Below are 20556 nucleotides of genomic sequence, written 5' to 3'. Positions count from 1 at the left end.
TGCCAGGCAGGCGCTTTTGCCGCTGAGCTAAACCCCCAGCCCCGGTAGTTTCTAATTATGCTGTGATTCACCCCAGCTCCAAGCAGGTAGGCATAGGCCAGCAGCAAAAGTGAGCACTGCCATCCAGGCACCAGACAGGGTTGGTCGAAGTGGAGGGTTCAGCCGCATCGGCCCTTCAGAGCTGAGACGGACCACTCAGGATGTCACAGACACCCAGAGGAGAGTTAGGCAAACAATGCTAAGGCAGGGAGAGGCCCCTGGGTCAGGGGTGGAAAAGCTGCTGGTACCACCTGGAAATCCATCTCAATGGCAGGGGCCCTTCCTGCTCCTGCTGGGAAATCAGAAGGAAGGGAGGAGGCCAAGAAGCAGGACAATGCCCTGATGCCTGGGCAGGCAGAGGGTCCTTGACTTCCTGGCCACTTCAATGTTTAGGTTATCATCTTCATTTCTCATAACAACCCACACTCCTGCAAGGCTACAGACCCAGGACTGACACAGTCTTTCCGCCAACTCACACTCTCCCTCCTTCGCTTCCTCTGGAGACAAAGGCAGAGGAGGTGAGGATGATGCTCGGAGCAGAAGGGACATCAGTGTTCACCGTGTCCCTTCCTTCAGGCCAGCAACAGAAAGCTGGGACACGCATCAGTCACTGGAACCATGCATGGAGACAGTGTTCTTATTTTGTATAACAGAGAGGGCTAAAGCTACATGAGGCTTTTCTAACCCTAAATGCTCTTTTCCTTCTTGAAGGTCTACAGAATTAAAAGTCCGTATGTACCTTTGGTAGTCAATTCTGCATTTAATCATCTAGCAGTTAATGTTATACACACATACACAATTTTCTCTGTTTTTGTTTAAATCCAATTCCAGGGAAATGAAAAGCAAAACTACACTGAGATTCTATCTCACTCCGCCTGCGTCAGCAGCTGCCACCTCTGACTTCCCCAACACAATCAGAGCAGCCCAGCAGCACTGGATGCTGGCTACCCAGGAGAAGCCACTTTCTTTGCATTTTGTGTCTCTTTTGATCCTTACAGAACCCTAAGTGAGATCTTATCACTGGGCCCTTTTTACAGATGGAGATAGTGAGTCTTAGAGAAAGGAAGTGGGAACACCAAGCTCAAACCCACACAACCGGCACAAGATCAAGTCTCCTCATGTCATAGTTTCATGCATCCTGCAACCTCCCCTCTTCCACAGCCTGGTAAACAGGAAAGGAGGTGCCTCTTCCAGACCCCTGAAGTGTGAGTACCTTACAGTCAGTTCCACAGAACGCAGACCTGGGGCTCGGCCTCAGGCTGCCCAAGCAGGGAGCCTTCTTGAGATGACTTCCCCCGGCCTTCCCTACCCAGAACCACTGATTGTGTAGGGTGGACAAAGAACCTCGAATGCCTTCAGGAGCTAATGTAGCAGGGAAAAATCTCACACAGAATAAGCAAAGGATTTGAAAGTCAATAAAGCTGACCTTTACTCTAACCACTATTTGGGCCATGGCTGGTGACTTGGAACCTGCTCGATGGCGACCTGATGATTGAATTAGAAACAAACTGCTAAGGCTGGAGAAGACAGCAAATCACATTAGCTTCTCTGTTACAGATGAGGAAACTGAGGCCTAGAAGAGGGTGATGATGTCCTGTAGCCTCACTGTCAGTAAATGGCAGCCAGGCTTATGAGCCAGCTCTTCTGAGTCTCAGACCAGGCCTCTTATTCAGTAGATGGAAGGTAGAAAAAGCACTTATTGGCTATCTGCGTTAAGCCTAGTGGACAGTTCTCAACACCCCACCCCCAGGCAGATGCTCTTCTTTTCATTTTGCAGATGAGAAAATGGAGGCTGGATGGCACACTGGCGAGTGTGTGGAAGGGCCTGGTGCTGCAGAAGGTCCCTGACTGGCCTGGCCTGTTCTCTACCGTCTCACACCTGAGAATGTGATGTGACCCCAAGTTACATCAGGCACCACACAGAAGGCCTGGTGCAAAGGAGAGTGCGTAGTCCAATCTCTACTTGCTGGGAATTCACAGTCCAGGAAAACTGTGGTTGTGTGTGTGTGTGTGTGTGTGTGTGTGTGTGTGTGTACACATGCTTGCAGGGACTGCTTCAAGAAGTCACTGAGGTCAATTTGCTGCTTGACCAATATCTGAGCGGTATCTGGTTGGTATGGACATATTCATCCATACCCAGGATGGAGGTCAGCTGGACAGGCAAGGCCTGCCATTCTGTGAACACTCCTCAGCTCTGCAGTGAGGTTCCTGTCCCCGGCCGGGAAGCACTGAGGTTCTGCTGGTGCCGGGCACACAGAGAATACCCCCAGTGAGGCAGGCAGGCAATTACCCCAGCTTGACCCAGAGTCTCCTCCCAGAGAGAGCTATGTACATCAAGAACGGTTCAAGGACAGTGATGGCACACCCAATTACTGGCAGCAAAAACCCAACCCACCCTCTGCTCCCCTCCCCACATGCTGTTCTTTCTGTGGCCAGTAAGGTGGCTGCCTGCCTTGTGCTGCTGGTAGGTAGAGCTCAGGCCTGAGTGTTCAACCGGAAAGCCAGCTGACTGCAGAGGGAGGAAAGGGAACATCTTCCCCAGGTTTCTGCTTTTGTGCCCTGGTTCAGGGGCAGGTGGTGGGTGCCAGGCATGGCCTGTCTTCGAGCATTTTCTAAAAATCCCCTCTGCCCTAACAAGGACGAAACTCCTCCAGTCAGGCCACTCTTCCCCCTCAGGATTCCACAAAAGTCCCAGCCATGTGCCTGGCTTGGGGCAGGGTAAGTCAAAGGGGCTTTTCCTGCCCTCCCTTGAAACGCCCAATGAATCTGTTCAGGCAGCTGCAGTTTTCACAGATCTGTGAACAAGACCTTTCTTCTCTACCACCTACTCCCACATGTGCTCAAGCTGTGACGCTGTTACGGGATTTGGGATCATGATGGGGCTGGCCACAGGTGCACACTGCAGACACCTAAACCCGGCACCGCACACAGATGCGCTGCCACATCCTTTTGCTGCCCTGCTTGAGACAAAGACGCCGCTCTTCACCCGCCATTCGCCCTGCTCTGGGGCCACTCCCAGTGCCTTCAGCTGGGCCGCTCTTCCCTTCCCCCACCCTCCTGCCACCAGTTCCGATCCTACCTCTTCTGCAAAGGATTGAGGAATGACATTTCCACGAAGCCTTCCTCAATCCTCCCAGCCAGAGGTGCATAAGCTTTTCCTAAAAATAGCAGGATCTTTCCATTCTAGTAATTAACAAAAGCCACCTGGCTTGAATTAACTTTTGATACAATTATTTGAACCTCCCCCGAGCCTGCTAATTTGTCAGCTGCCCAGGGCAGGACTTGTGTCCAATTTACTTCCGCATCCCCCACAGAGCTGGGCACAGTGCACACCCCTGTTACATGGGCTGGGGTTGTTACTGTTTGTTTGTGTTACAATGAATCAGTGAATTTCAGATCAAATTTGTGCAAGGAGATAGGGGGTGCCTATCAGCAAAAAGAAAAGTGGCCATCTGGGAGTCTTTCTCAAGACTTCAAAAGTTGGGCACCTGCTCCCCTTCGGGGGAGAGAGCCGGGGCTCTTAGGGTGGCAGGGCCTTTCCAGGGAAGGCTCTGTGCATGCAGGAGGCTGAAGGTGTTTGGCTCTTGTGTGCTCCTGGGAGTCGGACACTAAGTCCTGGGGTAGATGGAGCCTGCCTGTAGCTGGCTCTGCAGGCTCTGCACGTAGCTGAGGCTTCCAGGAACCCTGCAGTGCCCAGAGCCCAGATACACAGAAGAACCAGAGAGGTTCTCCACTCATGGAAAGGTGGCCCAGGAACCACATTTATAATAGAACATTTCTTTCCTGTGCTTGGATGTTTAGTGAAACAATAAACATGATTAGGTCATATATTTACATAGTGACGGTTATAAACAGTTTCTATAAACTGATCCTTTAAACTTGCTAGTCACTCTTAGATTATAATTCTTTCCTTCTTCCGGGACAGTTGGGCAGCATCTCCATGGAGTAGGGATTGTCTTACTCCTACATCCACTGAGCCATACAGGTGCAGGCACTGGGCTGCAGTTGGGGTTCTCTCTGGGGAGACTGGCCGCTAGGACAGTAGGTATTTAACCAGTCTTGTTGTAGCATTCAGATTTCAATTCCCAAATGGAAAGTTGCTGTTGAGTTACTTTATCAGCCCGTGTTTAACATCCTCCTCCCAGCTAAGTTCTCAATTCCCTGGAAGGGCAATAGGACCGGGAGGACAGGGTGGAGGGCATATTTGTATCTGAGGCCCAGGACCAGGGCCTAGTGTGGGTCCTGGGAAGGAGAGGTAGATTGAGGATACCGTCACCTCACTATCTCATATACACAGTGGGTATAAATAACTCCAATGTAAGGTGCAGTAGATAACACTAACCATCAATTTTTTATGTCCTAGAAAGTCAAGGTTTTGAATTCAAGTTCTAGGTGCTCATTTGACTCAAATCCTCCAAATCTACCTTGCTGTGTGGCCGTGGCCCAACATAGCCATCTTGCAATTACACAAGCAGATGGATAGAACAGTAAAAGACCACTATGTGCTGAACTGTATCCCTCAAAAATTTATATGGCAAACTCCTAATCTCCATTACCTCAGAATGTGACCTTTTCTTGAAATAGCGTCATTCTCCATGTAACTAGTTAAGATGGCATGCTGGAACAGGGTCTCACAGGTGTCATAACATTTTGAAAGGGAAAATGTGGACAGAGAGAGATTCACACAGGCAGAATACTATGTGATGATGAAGGCAGAGATCAGGATGATGCAGAAGAACCCAGAGATCGCCCACAAACGACCAGAAGTTAGAGAGGCAAGAACAGATCCTCATGGTTCTCAGAAGGAACCAACTATACAGATACCCTGATCCTGGACTTCCAGCCTCCCCCATGTTATTTAACCATGTTATTTACTTTAGTTTGTGGTACTTCTTTACAGCAGCCCTAGCAAACTAATACAGACTTAAAGCAGACTACTTATACTGATGGTGACACCACAAAGCTAAGTTAACTGTAGAGTCAGACCCATCTCCCTAGTCATTTAAAAACACAGATATAGGGGAGACAGAAATGGACAGATGGATAGATGAAGCCACAGAGCTGACTGCTATGCAGGGACCACACCTGCCTCCTTCCCATGTCAGGAGACCTCCCACATCCCTGGGGAGAGACTACTCATCTATATGGGAAAGTCTTGGGGAAAATGTTCCCCACGGTGACAGGGGAGCTGTACTGCACAATCACTGTGTTAGCTACTGCTCGAGCATCCTGTGATATAGACATTCTTATCTCTACTTATAGAATGAAGAGATAAAGCTCAGAGAGATTAAGTCATTTTCCTAAGGCCACATAGCTAGCAAGGAGCAGCCTGGGAGCTGTACTCAAGTCTACCTGGCCTCAAGCATGGGCTCCTTTTAGTATATCTGCTGCTTTGCACATTGAATTCAATGGTCCTGACTCAGATCCACAGTGACTTAGAGGGAACATGTTGTGTCCTGATAAAGCAGAGGGAAGACCCTCTACTGCAGGCCAAGCAACTTCCCTTCTGCAGTGCCCCATGGCCCCAACCTGCTTCCCTCCGTCTCTACACCAGCCTCATCTTCTCATCTGTCCTCACCTGGATTCTCCCCATGCACAGAAGTTCTGCCTCAATGTGCCTCTGGCTCTGGAATCTCCTACTATTTTGTCTGCTGCAGACCCTGGCCCACTGAGCCCACCCTTGGTCCACTCTTGGTCAAGCCAGCCTTTCTCTAGACAGCTCCTGCTCTTCCATGAATGAGGGAGATGGTCTTGCTGATGCAGGTGCCATCATACGCAGCACATAGGAAACCTTGCCCCTTGCCACCGGGGATCACTGCCTGAGCTCTGCTACGATATGTGTGAATCTTAGAGTCCTGGGGGACTCAGGAGTCTGGTTCCCTCTTCGCCTCTCTGAATCACATCCCCGTTCACAGGCTTTGGCCTGTCACAACGAGGTTAGTTTGGCCTAGAGTCCATGGCATCTGGTTCATCTCTCACCTGGCCCATCTTGACTTCCTTAAAATAAGTCACAAATAAAAACAATACTTCTATGATCCAAACAGGAAACAGCACACCATGAAAGGCAGTTTTCACAGTAGATCAACACCTCCTCAAAGGTTATTTTCTGACACTTCTGGCACTGGAATGGTGAGCAAGAGGAGTGAGCCAGGACCCTGCCTGCAACCTCAGAGTGGAAGGAAGATGAAGGAAGGACGGGAGGGAAAGAGGGCGGGGAGAGGAATGCCTGCAGTCTGTTTCCAAGGCCGTCTGGCTTAGAGTCTGTTCTTCCCAGACCTTTGGATGCTAGATCTACTTTGTTTCAGTTGTTCTCCTTCCTCCAACATGGTTGTCCACTCCTCAAAAACAATGCTGTCGGAAGCAGGAAGTGATGGCAGAACGGGCCACGGCCCTCAGCCTGCTCCTTTCTACTCACGAGACCCATCTTGCGTGCCTGAAATACTCGCCCCTAATGCCTGTGGCCTTCGCATTCCCGTTTCAGTCTCATGGAAAGGGTTCTGAGAGCTGTATTTCCACATTCACAGGAATCTGTGCTCACCTGCAAATCTTGGGATTGTGGCCTTGGAGACCAGGCGCAGAGCCAAGGCTGTGGAGGGGTTGTGGGCAGTTGCCTCCGTCCTCCTCAGGCCTGGCAGCTGAGCCAGCTGCCCTCCCTCATGACACACAGGCAACAACTGTGCAAACCTGCTCACCCCGCCTTTCCATCAGGAGAGACGTGTTCTGTAGGCAATGTACCTTTAACAGGCATTTCCTATTTATTTTATTCATCTTTCAAAAGCTTTTTTTCTTACCAAAACATCACAGATTTAAAGGTGCTGGCTTAGATGTATAAAACCTAAGATATGATAACAACAAGAAAGTGAGAAAAAAGCGTGAGGACAAAAGGAAGAGTAGAGGTAGGAAATGAGAGGCAGACAGACCAGTCACAATGTCCCACAGAGTCGCCAGGACTGGGTCTCAAAAGTGCAGTATGAGGAGACACACACTTCTCAGGCAGTCACCGTGTGGCCGGTCATGCCTCCAGCCCTACAGCAGCACTTGTGCTCTGGCTCTGGGAAACATGCACTGTTCTCTCCTTTCATCCATAAACATTAAAAGTGCATGTTCTAACTGCGAGGATTTTGATGAGCTCTGGGGTAAAATATGTACTGAGATGGAATCCTCTGCCCTTATGGAGAGCTCCCCTCTCCATAAGGAAATAGAGGTGCCTTCCTGACCGTGTTTGACTTTGGGCAGTAAGATTTTTGTCCTGAAGTGTGGCATTAGGGACATGGTGAAGGATGAATAGCCTGTCAGTCTTTGATTTCCTCTTTCCTCACCCTATAACATACTACCCTTATTCTCTGCCCAGAGAAGCCGCTGCCCTTCACAGCCTAATGCCAATGCTGGCCCCACTGTCGGATTTCCAGGCTGGTTAACTGTCCCCACAGCACAGGAGAAGTGGCTCCACTTAGCATTTATGAAGTTCTTTCCCTCTAGCCTGTCTGTTTCCAAGACACAGCACTGGGCCAGGGACATACGCAGTGATTAATATACGTCTGTTTGTGCTGGAGTAAAGGCAATCGGATTTCATGGTGGCAGAAATTCAGAGGTCAAATATGCAGAAGTTCATTCCATTTCAGACCCAGGCAGCTCTGAGTAGAGTTAGCCGGAATTCAGCACCAACAAACTGGACCCACATCCTGGAAGCCTGGAAAGGCTTCCTCATTCTCCTGCCTCAGACAGGGGTTTTTCATGGCTGTCCCAAACTAAAGGGTGTGGCTATTTCTCTCCAACCTAGAGATAAATATGCTATCTGTACTGCTCCCCCATAAGCAGCACTAGAAAAGGCTTTCTTTTCTCTAGGGTTGGGTAAGGGAGGCAGAGGGGGTCATAGAGCTCTGGCCTGTAGAATTACATGTGAACTGCAATTCAGCCTCTCTGTTTAATGGCTAATGGCTGTGTGCACCTACAGCAGATGGCTTAACCTCTGGACTCAGTTCTGACAGCTGTGCATAAAGTCCGCCTCACGAAATTTTATAAAACATCAATACGACAAGGTAGATGGGTAGGTTTACCATGAAATCTGGTTCAGCACAGATGCCTATGAAATGGGCTCTTCCTGGATTTTGTTTTGCTTTGTGTTTTGCCTTCCCTCAGGCTGGTCTGGAGGGTTCTCACATGTGACTTGAGGCAAGCTGCCCAACCCAAAACTCAGTGTCCTCTTTAGTGACGGGTTGCTGAGCACTAAACACAATGACAAATGAGAGCTTGTTATAGAGCACAAAAGGGCCCACAAAAAACCTGTGCAGTATATGCGTAAGTCACTGTTTTAATTCACCCATTCCCTCCCTGAGATGGGTGGCTCACACATGCCGGACACTGTGCTCTGTGCTGGACACAACCTCCCTGCCTTCAGGGGGATGCTGTCTCTTTCTTGTCTTCCTCTTTTGTGTATTTCCATGCTCCTCTGTACACTCTGTATGTCTGAGGACAGTCAGCTCTGGAGGGTGCGACCCAGAAGGTATGAAAATGTGTCCCAGGCACTGGGCTTACACAGCACTTCTGAAAGGCTGAAGCAGAGCCCATTCCTCCCCGGCTGTTATCTGGTGGTGTTCTAGAGCACTATGAGGGGTTTGCTACCACTTCAGACAGTGGTTGCTTTTCTAAAGGGACCGATCCAGCTCAGACTTCCCACTAGATGTTTGATGCACTCCGTGAAGCCAGCAAAGATAGCTTTGGGTCAACGCCACAGGAAGGAACTCACTCCATGAGGGGCGGGGACAGGAGGATAGCAGAAAAGATGTGTGATGACTCAGTGGAAGTTCTGGGAACAGAAACCCAAGTGCCCTTCCCTCATTAGAGGGAAAGACAAGCTTCTACCTACTCTTGCAGGCCATGTGGCCATTTCTGGAGAAATCAATGTATTGCCTGGACCTGATGACTCATCCAGGCACTAAGTGACCTCCTGCCACTCCAGGAGGAAGAGGAGGGCCAAAGAGCCCAGTTCTCTTTTGCCTGAAGCTGCAGCCTTCCAGAGTCAGATTTAAATAACACAGAAGACTAATTTTAACAGGATTAGTTTGTCTTGGCTCGCTTTGCATTCTTTTTTTTTTTTTTTGGGGTTTTTCTCTGGTACCGGGAACCGAACTCACGACCTTGCGCATGCCAGGCAGGCGCTTTTTGCCGCTGAGCTAAATCCCCAGCCCTCGCTTTGCACTCTTAATCTCTTTCATGAAAACAGTCCAGGGTTTTCCACCATCATCACAATGGCATGACTTTCCTATGAAGAGGAATTCTTACAGACAGTTACAAGTCGCTCTGATTTTTTCAGAGCTGAGACAATGAAGCTAGAGTTTTCCACTGTCTGGCCCAATGCTAGCAATGATAATCATAAAAAGAAGCTACGTGGCCCTCTGTGGGGCCCAACAAGGAAGAGCTCCCTGAGCTGGGTGCTGAGCCAATCCACCTCTCCGGTGCCTGAGATAGGAACCTGTGGCAGCAGCTTTCCGGCCTCAGAGTAAGCTGTGAGGCCAGAGGAGCAGCACAGTTCTCAGAAAGAAGCACAGAGACTTCAGGAGAAGCTCCAGGGGCTCTGTTGGCTTAGCTTGAGTCCCAAAGGGAAGTAGGCCCTGGAAGAATGGAACAGCCCCCTGAGAAGGTAACCAGCAAGTTTGTCTGCCACACTCCCAGCTGTCCCATTTTCTGACCACCCACACTCATGTGCGTCTTGCCTTCAGAACGCTCACTGTACAACAACCCACACATCTGCGAACCCCCCAGCAAATGTGCATTATCACGAAGGGTTCACGCAATAGGATGGTTTGCCATGGAGTTCTTCAAGTAGTGCGGCTTCCATTACAGGCGTATAGGATAGAATTTGAGTCATGACCTTTAACATTCACGGACCTTTACCTTCCCTCAAACTGACCTACTACGTTCAGTGGGGCCTCCTGTGCTCACCTGCTGTTGTCTGCCTGCTCCACTGAGCACAGTGACCAATTTGTCCCTGGTTGTATGTGCTGTCTTTCCGACCGGCCCCATGAAGAACCACTTAGGCTCCTGCAAAGAGCAATGGTGGGCATACAGTTGACTGACATCCTACAGCACCAAAAGAAAGCAGTTTACATCTTCTGTTTGAATTAAATCCTCCATTTGACTACCTACTGATGCATTTCTAAAATCACTTTGCTTTACAAGTGGCCCATGGATTAAAGATCTAAATATTAAAACAGAAGCACTAAATCTACTGGAATTAAAAATAGGTAGACATCTTGAAGACATAGGGGTAGGCAGAGAGTTCATGAATAGAAACCAAACTGCATGGGAAATGCTTCAAAGAATCAACAATTGGGATCTCCTCTTATTGAAAAGTTTTTGAACATCAAAAGAAATCATTAACAGAGTAAAAAGAAAATCCATGAACTCGGAAAAAATTTTAGCCAACTGTCCCTCAGACGAAGGACTTCTATCTAGAAAATATAAAGGATTAAAAAAATCAGGCCCCCAAAATTCAAAGACCCAATCCAAAAATGGGCATCTGAGATGAATATACACTTCTCTGATAAAGAAATACAAATGGCAAATATATGAAAAAATGTTCAACACCATTGGTCATTTGAGAAATGCAAATTAAAACAACACTGAGATTCCATCTCATCCCAGAAAAAATGGCTACCATCAAGAAATCAACCAATAACAAATGCTGGAGGGGGTGTGGGGAAAAAGGAACCCTTTCCACTGCTGGTGGGAGTGCAGACTGGTACAACCACTGTGGAAATCAGTGTGGAGATTCCTCACAAAACTAAGATTAGAGGTCCCATTCAACCCAGCTGTTCCCCTTCTGGATATTTTTCCAGAAGAACTGAAAATATCATACCACAGCAATATATGTGCACCCATGTTTATAGCAGCACAATTTGTCATAGCTAAATCTTGGAAACAACCCAAATGCCCATCAACAAAGGAATAGACAAAAAAGATGTGGTATTTTTATACATGGAGTATTACTCAGCTATAAGAAAGATAAACTCAAGGCTTTTATAGGTAAATGGATGCAACTAAAGACCATATTCATAAGTGGAATAAATCATATCTGCATGTGTAAACATCATACTGTCTCCCTAGTGTAAGAACTTGAAAAAGTAAATCTGAAAGGTACAATAGATATTACAAAAGGGAAAGAAACTGCTCAAAAGGAAAGAACAACTGGGATGAAGGAAAATGGAAAAGAAAGAAGGGAAAAAATATGTGCCTATATATACACATACACACACACATACAAGATAGCTAAGATAATTGTACTACTAATTTCTATAGGTTTGTGGAAAGGGACAGTTAATGTTAAGTTGTTTGACCAATCTTATATGCCTCTATCTGGTTATCTGAATAACCACTTTGAAGATAACAATATGTAATACAACCCTTGTTAATTTTCTATCGCCTTGTTTTGAAATTCTGTATAGCTTTTATTGTTTTTGGGTTGTTTTGTTTATGTCTTTGTTCATTTTAAAATAAAAAATAACAGAAAACAACAACAACAAAAAACAAGGTTCCCTCTGTGCCTCCCAGAGCCTGTAGATTTAGGTGAGATATGATAGGAAGGAAAAAAGCTGCCCTCATTGGCCCATATTGTGGTTTCCAAAGAATTCTGAAGAGCCAGGGTTGGGAACAATAGACAGAAGAACCAGTTTCCGGCCTGAGACTAAATGTGGAGACTGCAGACATACCCTGTGCTTCTACTGTAGGGCTACACTGAGAACCAGGTGAAACCCTTCTGGGTTGGGAAATGAGGAAACTGTAGTCCCCAGACTGTACCGAAGCATGGCCCTGCTATTCCCTCTCCCTCACAATTCAGCTGTTCACCAAGGAAGCAACCTTTGCTGTAGGGCTGAGGCTGACGCGTGCTCTCCCTTCCCACCCTCCTTGGGCCTCACCTGACTCCTGGGTACACCTTCAACCTGTAAGGAACCCATCCCCTGGCCCACAGATACAAAGGGCTAGGGGCCTCTTCCTCCACCATTCATAAGAACCCAGTTGTTGGAGTGGTAAGGTAACACTGTGGAATAGCCCCTCTAGTTTTTCCTGTTACCCCAATGCCCCTTGTCCGGATCTGGATGTCCAGACTCCCAGGCAATTTACATCTCTGTAGGGAGATTCAAGAACTCCCTTGAGCAATGCTGTCTGAAAGAAAAATAACATAAGCACAAATGTGAACCGTGCATGTGGATTTTCTAGCATCTACATTTAAAAAGTAAAAAGTAGGTGAAATTAATTTCAAAGTTTCATTTAACTCAGTATGTTAAAAATATATTTCAGTATGTACTCAACATTAAAAACAGTGAGTTATATTATATTCTTTTTGTACTAAATTTTCACAATCCACTGTATATTTTATACTTTAGTACATTTAAGTCTGGTTAGCTGCACTGCAAGGGTACAATGGCACATGGTGAGGAGCAGCCATGTGAGAGTGTGGGTAATCCCCAGTGTTTGTTTTGTTTGTTTTTCTTTTTGGTACCGGGAATCGAACTCAAGACCTTGCACTTGCCAGGCAGGCGCTTGTACCGCTGAGCAATATCCCCGGCAATCCCAGTGTTATAGGCAGCTGAGTTAGATAGAAATATTACCGGCAGTCAGACAGGGCCAAGTCCTGGAGCCACCATGAAAGACAAGATACTTAGTGAATGGAGACATTTGCTGTGGGCCAGACTTCAAGACAAAGGACTAAACAAATGTACCCGCATACCTCCCTAGGCGTAAACACCACGAATTGATATTCTAATAAGTAGCAATCACCTTGAAAAAGCCAGGAAGAGTCACTAGCCCAACCCCCTACAGGAAAGGCCCCTGTTCTGTATTCATGCCTGCTTGCTACACTCCTTCCCCATTTGATCCCAGTTTACTCAAGTTTACCTGAACAGTTATACTTGTAATCATATTGGCTGACCATAGATTTGTCCCACTTCCTGCCCACGTTGTAATTTCCCATTTCCCCCCTATCTTGGACCGGCCTCACCTCATGGTTTTGCTCTATAAAATCCCTAGGAAAAGCCAGGTTCCCTGGGCAACCCACTTCGGCCCCCGTCTGTCCCTCTCTTGGACAGAAGCTTTCTTTCCCTCAATAAATATATTCTGCTCTTAACCTTCATTGTTCCTAAAATTCATTCTTCAATTTTAGAGAACACGAACTCGTCCCAGATATTGTTCAGGTTGGGAGTTTTTATTTTCCTGTATCACCAGAGCCATGGAGTGCGAAGAGGTAGCTAAGGACAAGGTTCAGGGGATCAGCCATTGGAGATCAATGACCTGGACACCTCAGTGGGAACAAAATCATTTTCAGGGCTTCCAGTGTGGTAGATGACCATTCCTAGGATAAGTCATCAACCAAGACCTACCAAATAACTTCAAATATTGTTCAGTATGGTAGCTACTTGCCACATGTGGCAACTTGAATATAAATTAGTTTAAATAAAATTGAAAAGTCATCAGCTCATTTGCATTAGCCCCTTATAGCCAGGAGCTATTTTACAGACCAGTACAGACATATCTCCAGCATCACACAAATTTCCATTGGACAGCACTAGCTAGGACTTAGATCAACCCCTGAGCAATCTGGAGAGTAGCACCCTCAGATCTCCTGAGAGGGAAGTTCTGCTACTTGTGAATGCGGGGGCTTATAATGAAACCTAAAGTGAATTATAAAATAACATCATTTTTCCTGCAAAACTGAATGAATGTATGGAATGATACAGATAATTTCTTTTAACTTTTAAAAGATTTTTTTTTGAATTTTGGAGAATGTTGCATCATTTATAAACCTTAAAAAACAATCTGTATCACCTCAAAAGATGGCATGAGGGTCAAACAAGGCAAGGAAGGTCAAGCATCCAACCCTAGGCCCAGTCCACATGGTGCCCTCCAATCCCTCTTCACAGACTGTGTGTACATGCGTCTGTCTGTCCTGCACTACACAGCAAACATCTCTGTAGCAGCTGTGATATGCAAGGGCGGAGGAAGACTTGTGATGAGGCAGACTGCACACTGATGAGTGGAAAGAACCGACTTTATAGAAGACAGAAAGAGCATTAAGATTGTTAGGGAAATAAATTAGTTCAGTCATACGAACTTATAAAAAGACAAAAAGAAAAACAGATGTGTGGGAAGTGAGAGACTGGGGGAGAGAGGTAAGGTATTCTTAGGTGGCTTTCCCCATGCTGGGACAAATTACCCTACACCAACACTTAAAGAGAAGGGCTAAGCCAGGGTGGGGGTGCACACCTGTAATCTCAGCACCCTTGGAGGCCAAGGAAGGAGGATCAAAGGTCTGAGCCTAGTTTGGGCAACTTAGTGACTCACCAAGACCCTTTCTCAAAATTTAAAAAACAAATTAAAAGAGCTGGTGACATAGCTCGGTGCAAAGGACATGGGTTCAATTCCCAGTACTGAAAGGAAAACAAAAAATAGAAGAGAGAAAGACGAGAGGTTTACTTCGGCTCCTGGTTTTAGGGGATTCTCTCGAGGATGGGCTGGGTCCTAGGCAGGAGCATCATGGTATAAGAGCACAGCCACGCACAACTGCTTCGGTCACGGTGGCAGAGCGGGAACCATGCCAGAGAGGGCAGTATGGGGGCTGGCCTCGCAGACACACCTGGCAGTGTGCTTTACTAGTCTCCAGGGCCCCCCAAGCCAATCAAACTTCAATTCAGCTTTACAGTCACAGAGGGGAATGAATCAAGTCCAGGTGGGAGGAGAACACAACCAAATGGAATTCGGTGAAGGCCGACACTGCGCTTGGCTTGTCTACTGTAGCCTCATCGGCCTTATACAATTAAAGACAACAGCAAATAAGGTGGAGTCACTCCAGGTCAAGTTATCTTAGGGATGTTCTTAGGAGAACACAAAAGGCATCTGTACCGAGGACAGGAGGATGAAGTCATAAGGGACAGAAACTTCATTATATCGAAATGGGCTAATGTTGAACTTAGTTGTTCAAACAAACTGGAAGTAAGATCAATCTATTGTTCTTTCTTCAAACCTTGGTCAGTAATTGTGTAGTGACATCTCCACATTATCTCTTCCTCTGCTCGGTGGAGTCCCTGCCTGGAGGATCCTAGCCTGGGAGAATCTGGATAACAGTTTAGGTTATTTTCCCTGCTCCTCGCTATTGCTCAGGAAAGGTGGGCCTCCTCACAGGGTAGTGGGAATAGAACAGAGATAAGCAGATAAAGTCATGATGTGAGAATTTCTGTGAAATTGATGCTGTCTCTCCCTTCTGCATCTCCTCTCTTTACAAAATCAGCAACCCACATCATCTCTTACAGAGCTGTGGAGCTAAGTGGTGCCTGAGATCCCCGTCCCTCGGGCTAGGAATCAGTGACCCAGAGAGCTGAGGGGAGTGCTGCATGCAGGGGCCCCGAGCCCTTGAGAGCCACCCCAGCTACCCAGGCCAGGCCTCCTGCTCTCCTTTGGGGATCCCCAGGGTAACTCAGGAGTCTCCCCACCTGGCATTGGCATTAGACACACAACAGATGCTTGACACCCGGTAACTGAAAGCTCCTAACCCTAACCAACTTAACCCAGGCCCTGTGTCCCTGGTTCTTAGCCTCCTACCACAAGCTACCCTGATAATCAGAGCAGTCTTCAATTCTAATGGAAATTCCTGAATGGCAGAGCTCTGGTTCACAAAGGCTGCCATGACTGTGTAAACACCTGGTGCTTTGGCTTAATAACATGTTTACATCTTACAGAATGCATTTTCTTTTGAGGTACTTTTGTGCTGTACTGTTTTAGAATGATGAGATCCCATGACTCCAAGACTTAACAGAAGACTACACAGAAGTGGATGGCTGGAATGAAATTTAGGCACTCAGCGTAAGTGTAGGGTACCTGGTGTGGCTTCCAACTCAATTATGTCCTCAGCAGAGGGACGTAATTGCTCCCAGCAGAACGCCCAGATTAAACCTCTCAGCACTCACACTGTCTTGAGAGATGACAGAGATGCAAAAAGCAGTCAGAAGCCTGGGTGGGCTCTGGGCTGACCTCTCCCCTGGGGCTCCAGGCAGGGCCCACAGACGGGACAAGCTTTTGTCCTTCTGTTTCTAGACCAGCTGCACAGTCTGCTGAAGATGACCTTCTCCCCACAAGCCTAGCTACTTTCCTCCACTGTCAATCAATTGGTCACTGAGTATTAGCAAGTCCTTGGTGGGCTCCAGTTCCAGGCTCTGTAAACAGGCCAAGGTGCTGGGCTGAGTCCTCTCAAGGGACCTAGAGAGACACAAAGACAAAACAAACAAACAAACAAAAAAAATCTACCCCCAGGCCAAAACAGTTCACTTCAAACCCAAGCAGCCCCTCCCTGTCCTGCAGTAATAGAGAGAAGGAATTGGCCAGTGCTGCTTGTAGTGCCGAGCAGAGCTCAAAGGCAGAGGGACTGGAACCAGTACTTCATACAAGATCAAGCAAGACGAGAGAGGGGATCACTGATTCTTCCCCAAAGGTCTTCTGGAGCTTGGAGGGCTGTTTTGGCTTCAGTGTTTGTTGCTACTGGTGCTTATAGACATCCCCACGGGCTTTTATTTTACTCACCATTGCACAGTCCACCTCCCCAGGACTCTGGGCTTTACAGAGACTGGCTGTCCTGTAGCTATGCTGGCATCCAATGAACAGCCAGTGATGAAGGACACGCAGAGCTCTTGGGAAGGGACCCAACATTCTGTGCCCAGGAAGCTGGGGCCAGAGAGGGGCCTGGTGGTGCGGGTGACCAGATGAACGTCTTTACCACGGCTGCATCTGTGTTCTCTGCTGGCCTCTGTCCCCTTCACCTCTTAGAATTATCATAGATAAAAAATGACTCATCTATTTCTTCTCTTAGCTACCTGGGTTCCTCCTCAGACTCTGACTGGTCTTCTGTCCCCTGCTTGGCACACTGTATGGACTCAATAAAGCAGATGGAATGGATGCCTGTTCTCTAAGAGTTTTTAAAATGTCTCAGACTCAGCTCCTATAAAATACAGCAATCTAAAACATAAGGGACAAAATAAGAGAAATTAAATTTACATAATGGTAGAAGCTTGCTTCCCAAAATTTATTTGTTCTAATCCCATTTGTGTAGAAGAATCAAAGCATTTTGGAAAAGCGCCACGCTGTCTTGCTGGGGTTAATGTGTTTCCTCTTCCTGACAGGTCTCAGAGAAGACAACTTAACCTGATAAAATAAACATCAGTTTATGGAAATGGAAACAGACCTCTGAAGGGCACACAACTGTAAGCGGAAAATTAATCACTAAAGATGTTTGATCAAAGCACTTAAACAAGCAGGGGAGATCAGATGGAAACTCCTGACAGGAAACGCGCCTGGTTTCACTCACTGCTGGTATCTTTCAAAATCTCTTAATCCCTTTCTTTCCTTTAAAAAAAAAATTATACTTTTAAAATTCAAGATTAAAAAATATGTGATCCAGAGTATACCTGGGTCTCCCTTATCCTTAGGCATCAGAAAAGTGCTCTTTTGTTCCAAGGGGCATGGTGCTCAAAGGTAAAAATCTCTGCCTAGCAGTGACTGCGGCCCCCTCCCCTGACAGAGGCCCTACCATGGGGACCCAGCCACTCCTCAGACTTGGAGAAGGTTGTGGAGACAGGGCCTCTCCAGGGAAGAGCCAAGAGGAAACTCTTAGTAATTCTTCGCTTTCACACACAGTCTATTGGTGATCATGATAACCCCATCAACATGAGAAGGGGACTGAATCCGTGTGCTGAGCAGAGTGAGTAAGGCAAGGTTTTTCATTCCCATGGATCCTCTGGCTTTAGCATCTTAGTTTCTTTAAGCTAAAAGACCAAAACAACAACCACCCCCCCGCACACACACATCAATAATTCTCCAATGAAGAAAACAAAAATGTTAACCATGGGCTTAAAGCCCAGCACTTGAAAGGCTGACAAAGGGGCATGGCACTGACGCTGGACAGCTAACACCCTTGTGAGGCCTGAAGAACCATGACCTGTCCTGGGGTGGAGACAGGATATTAGGACATGACAAAGCTGGCTGGGGAAGTAGGCGTGATCTGTTAATTACAAAACCCCAGAACACATGCACAGAGCAGCCCCCAAAGCCCTGCACACGGTCTTTTCACCCAGGTTTTCAATAGGACAGCCTGGCCCTGGTGTCAGCCTGAGGAGTGGGTGGTACAGAAGAGCTGTCCGCACTGAGCTTTTGCCATCGTGTTCTCTCTTGCACGGTGGCTGCCCTCGCTCTGTAGGGAGTGCTTTTTTTCCCCTACTTGGCCCAAGCCTGCTCTGCAGAGCCTGCTTCTTTTCCTACCTTTAATAAAGCTTTGCTACCATTTGCACTTGTCTTGACCAATTCTTTGGTCAGGACAGAAAGAACCTAGAAATCACCTCCAGGAGGAGGCTCCAGCACCCCAACCCAGTAACAGGGTGAAGTGATGACTCACTTCAGTCATAGGCCACAGAAGCCATCTGCAGCTGCTCACACTCTCTGGTACGGCTGGGAAGAGTGTGGCCTGCAATTCAAGGTGATCGCCTTACACAGCAGTCTACGACATGTGATGAAGACAGTGGTTATCACTTACGAAACAAACCTTATCTGACTTCATCCTCCACGTTTGTGAGGTTCATAAAGTAAGTCCACATTTACCAGCAAGAAAAAAACTCAGAGACAAAGTTGGGTAACTTTTCCAAAGCAATTACTTTAGTACAATCATTCTCAACCTTAGATGTACATTAGAACCTCAAGTTACAGCACCCAGGCTGCACCTCAGGCCAATTACACCAGAACTTCAGGCTCAGAATACTTTTTTCTTTTGGTACCAGGAATCCAACTCACAGCCTTGCGCTTGCCAGGCAGGTGCTTGGGCCACTGAGCTACATCCCTGGCCCCAGAATACGTTTTAAAGCTTCCGCATCTTGCAATGTGCAGCCAAGGCTGAAGAAAACTGGTTCAGGATGCAGCACAGTCACGATGTGAATCTGATTCCAGACTCCAATGACATCATTGATCATGAAGGAACAATCCAGGGATTTCACAAACTACTCACCAAATAGCTTCTCTTCTGGAAGTGAAATACTTGGGATTCACAAAAGGGAAATCCATTTGGCATACTGTTTACTTTCTTTTTAAATAGAATAAGAAACAGGCTGAGAGAGTGAGCGTTTCCCTTAATGAACAGCAGAGTACATGGGCTCTGTGAACAGGATTCTCAGACGCAATCCTTTCACTTTACCATGAAGCTCCAGCTATGTGCTAGAGGTGTCAGCTGGAGTTTGACTCAGGGTCCCATGCTACCTCTGGGCCCCCGTGAGAGCACAGACCCAGTAAGAGTCTGGGTCTTATCACCATGGCCGGTAACACTCACATTACTTCTCTGTCCACATAGACAGGTCCTGCTGCCAGTTCCAATGAGAGCTTCAGTTAACAGTCCTCATTTTTTAGGGCAGAATCATCAGAAGTGAAATATCTTCCTCTGGCCACTATGTGAAACAGAACATCCCTTCTTCCTGCCTTTTCCTGTCACTCAAAAATGATGGAAAACAATTTTCCCTACTTGAATGTCCACTTTGAGAACAGGAGCCACCACAGCCACTTTAGCCAAAACACCTTGGTTGAAACATGAAAGCTTGGCTAATCAGAGCCATTAGCCTGTCACTCTCATCCAACTATGCCTCTCCTCCAGGGTAGCTATACCTTTAACTGCATTAAGACCTCCTTTTATGAAACTTCGATTTCCAGTGGCTTCCTATTGCCCATGGTCCATAACTGTACTATGGGATCACAGTCCAGTGTTTAAAGTAGTTAGTAGTTCTGAACCCCTAGATGTGACATGCTGAGCTCCATCTTTCAGGGGGTGTTAGGGCATTCATTCAGTTTTAACACGTTCATTGAAGATATTCACTGAGCACCCTCTCTATTTTACCCGGGACACTGGACAAAAAGTACTAAACAAATTTTAACCCAGCCCTACAAAAGCTTCTGATCAGGCATGGAGAATTTATAAGTAAAGTAATTATAAGCCAACATGGTACTAAACAACGCACCACCCAACAGATCACTTACCTCACGTGGGGAGAAGGGAGGAGGGTGACCAAGGCAGGCCTCCTGGACAGGGGGAGGTCTGAATGGAGGGAATCTGCCCAGAGGCATTCAGGATGAACAGGAGCTTAATGACCAGCTGTCAAAGATCACTTATGCAGGGCACCCAAGGCCACAGCTGCCTCAGGAGTTTCAATGGCTCTCAAGGTGCTTCAAAAATGGCTTTCTGGCCCCTCTCAGTCTCCTGTGCTGAGCTCCACACCACTGCTCATACTTGCCCAACCAGATCTTAGACTTCCATATATTTTTTGATGGAGTTGCATTCTTTGTTAGGAATAGCCATCAGCCCCTCTCTGCCTACTGACCTCATCCTCCAAGGTCTGGTACAAATGTCACTTTCTCTGTGAAGACTTTCCCATCTCTGGGCAACCCCAGCACTTATGACATCATATAATAGCTATCTGTTTGCCTGTCAGGGCTATGAGCTTCTGG

General features: G+C 47.1%; 1 protein-coding gene and 1 long non-coding RNA gene across 4 annotated transcripts in view; both read right to left on the bottom strand.

Annotated features, from left to right (window-relative positions):
• The window catches only part of Kcnh1 (potassium channel, voltage gated eag related subfamily H, member 1), a 373266-nt gene that overhangs the window by 23118 nt on the left and 329592 nt on the right, over positions 1–20556 (bottom strand). The window lies entirely within an intron of this gene.
• On the bottom strand, positions 18705–20448 carry LOC106146655. Its single transcript, XR_001231189.1, has 2 exons — positions 20089–20448; positions 18705–19087 (listed from the first exon to the last, which is right to left on the bottom strand). It is a non-coding gene; the product is annotated as an uncharacterized LOC106146655 (long non-coding RNA).

Source organism: Chinchilla lanigera, unplaced genomic scaffold (genome assembly GCF_000276665.1).
Source record: "Chinchilla lanigera isolate Chin_1 unplaced genomic scaffold, ChiLan1.0 scaffold00088, whole genome shotgun sequence".
Lineage (NCBI taxonomy): Eukaryota > Metazoa > Chordata > Mammalia > Rodentia > Chinchillidae > Chinchilla > Chinchilla lanigera.
This window is presented reverse-complemented; position numbering and strand designations above follow the sequence as displayed.